The sequence below is a fragment of the Silene latifolia genome, chromosome X, assembly GCF_048544455.1.
Source record: "Silene latifolia isolate original U9 population chromosome X, ASM4854445v1, whole genome shotgun sequence".
Lineage (NCBI taxonomy): Eukaryota > Viridiplantae > Streptophyta > Magnoliopsida > Caryophyllales > Caryophyllaceae > Silene > Silene latifolia.
In genome coordinates, this window is record NC_133537.1 from 189,997,270 (window position 1) to 190,000,465 (window position 3,196).

A 3,196-nucleotide genomic window follows, 5' to 3' on the forward strand; every position below is an offset into this window, starting at 1 on the left:
ACACTATTATGCAATCACTATACTGGTACCGGGACACACCCAGACGTAGCCATAACCACCGGTGCCATGGACACGCCCACGACACCACACCTCACACAAAGGTACCGGGACACGCCCAGACGTACCGGGTCCGGAAGCCAACCGGATCCTCTGCCAGACGTCGTGTCTCAACCACACGAGTCCCTCTGTAACTCAAGTCATTAATGTGCACATCCCTCTTGGAGTGAGAAGCTCCAAGAGGCGACTCAAATGTAAGACGGTTCTCAACCGTCTTACGTCTCCTCAATAGCCAAGTAACACCACCAATGGTTTTCAACACAACATAACAATGACCATACATGGAAAATGCAACACAACACCAGTTATATGACTCATCATGAACTCAATCCCAACATATCATGGATAAGACTTCCTCAAATACCAACCTGATATCCAAATCGACTCATACTCGAAATGATGATGAAAGACACACAAATATGCACACAAAAATATAGAAACCGAGTAGGATAAACCTACCTTTTAGCATTCTTCATAAGCTACTCGAATCCCATATGATTCCATCTCGCAAGACAGTCTTATTCCTAAACAAACCACGTAATACCATCACAAATACATCCTAAACTATTATATAATAAAAAAAAACCCTTATTATTACCCACTAATTATCCATATTACATATACTAATTACAAATTAATTACCCAATAGAAAACCCCCAAAATTTAGGGTTTAAACTAATTAAAGAAGGGTAGATCTTAACTTACAAATGTTGAGGAAGGAAGGAAAAGGATGAACAATCCATGAAAGTAAGCTTGAATCCCATGTAAGAGTTTTTATAGAGGTTTTAGAGAGAAGGAAGAGCATTTGGAGTGAGAAGGAAGAAGATAGAATGAATGAGGATAAGGGGATAAGATTTCCTTATCCCGTGTTCTGATTTAGTGCCACTCGGTTGAGTGGCGAGTCCAATCGGTAAAGTGTCACTCACTCGGTCGAGTGTCTCTCACTCGATCGAGTGCCGAGTCCACTCGGTCAAGTGAACCTCGCTCAGTCGAGTGCGACGCAGTTCTCAACAATGACCAGTTTTCATAAAACAGTCATATCTCACTCGTTTCTTGGTAATTTTGGGCGTGTGACCTACCTTTGGAATCTTAAAAAAAACAAGCTAGCACCTCCAATTGGAATCATATCAATATCATGTCTAGATCTCAACTTATGACAGTTTTAAGATGACCCTTTTATAAGCGGACGTTATAACAACTCCACTGATCTAGTATAGGTTATACTCGGCCCACTTTATAGTCATAATTCACTCTTCAGTGACCTCTAGTCTTCTCTAAGGTCCTTTCACGCATCCCAAGGTTCTTTCCGGGTCCCACAATATCCGGGTATTACACATACTCCTTGTTTGGTGTTGTGGATTTATTGCATGCTTAGTGATATCTTATGTGATAACAAGGATGATGGTGGTAGAGTTTGAGAAGGACGTGTTGGATGTATAGGTGTAAGCATACATGTTAAATATCATCATATGTGAGTTGTATGTTGTATCTATGCCTCTATTTTCTCCGTACTTGTGTTTAGGAACATGTATATAGGGTTATATGTGGACTTGTGTGAGTCAGGATGGATAAATAGCTCATAAGAGGTGTACTCGGCCAAGTGGAAAAAGGGACTCGGCCGACTAGGAAGCACTCGACAGAAGCACTCGACCGAATGTCCCTACCACTCGACGGAGTGGATCCCTTTCCAGACTCCAAGGATCTCCTGTAAGTTGTGACATTCAACCGAGTGTAAGACTCACTCGACCGAGTGTGTATCACTCGACCGAGTGGACGATGAAGGGAATTCTGGAAATATCTTGTATGATGAGGCACTCAACCGAGTGGACTCACCACTCGACCGAGTGACTTTCCACACTCGATCGAGTGGACCTGTATAGTAATCAATACCATTTGTCTCCTATTTTGGGGCATGTATTGACGTTTGTTACACTTATTGAAGAGACATAACGCCGAGAACCCGTGCAAGGACTCCTTCACCTCCACCCCGCGTGTCCGAGGAAGAAATGGAATGGCTCATTGCTCAAAATTAGGCCCTCGCCGAGGCCCTTAGAAATGTCACTAGGGAGAGAGACGCAGCGACGGATGCCTCAACCGTGAGCAGTGCTATCTCGCGCCACCGCCCCACCAAGTACCTTGGGGTGGGGTAGCCTTGTCTCTTTAGTGATTGGATAAGGGAGATAGAAAATGTGTTTGAAGTAGTAAGGTGCCCCGAAGATCTCAAAGTGGAGCAAGCCACCTTCTACTTGGGGGTCTTACGGGAGGATGGTGGTACAAGGAGAGAGATGACATGAGAGACTTATATGAGGAGAGAGGCGAGGCCGTTATCCATTGGGCCGACTTCAAAGTAGAAATGATAAATGAGTTCAACCCAGAACATGTGAGATGAAAACTCCGGGCGAAGTTCGACCGATTTGTTATGACCGATGCTATGACGGCACAAGATTACTACATTCGCTTCAATGAGCTAGCTACTTATGTGGAAGACCTCCACTGTAGCCAATCTCACTTGGCTCTCAAATTTTAGGGGGATTTGACCGTCAAGATCCTAGAGAAGCTCCCACCCAGAGAATTGTCAAGTGTGAAGGAAGTTTATGCTAGGGCCGGAAACGCGGAGAGACTACTCGGCATGACCAAGGATGCTAAGGAGAAGTCCGGGGAGAAAATAAAGACCGAAAGTAAAGGTGGAGGATATCAATCCAAGAAGTCTAACTTCAAGCAAGCTAGGTCCTACTCGGGAGGAGCACCAACAAGTGGCTATAGAAGATCAGGTGGCTACAGAGGTAGAGCCGCGAGTGAAGGAGGAGGATTAAGATGCTACAATTGTGGTGGCTTCGGCTATAATAAAGTGGAGTGTACTAGCACCCAAAAAGGGCCCAACCGGATGTTTGGGCAAGAAAACTCCTACTTCACTCCTTCTCAAAGTGGGACCAACAACCGGAATTTGGGAGCATGGAGCAACCCGAGGAATGCTAACCCCACTTTCAATGGTGGCAACAACCGGGGAAACTTCAACCGAGGAGCTCCATCTAGGGCAACTAGCTTCGTGGGAGGCAATGCTTCGGGGAATAGGCCAACCCAATCGGCAAGCACGGTACAAGCTGAACCCAAGTCTAGTGGCAAACTCTTTTCCATGGAT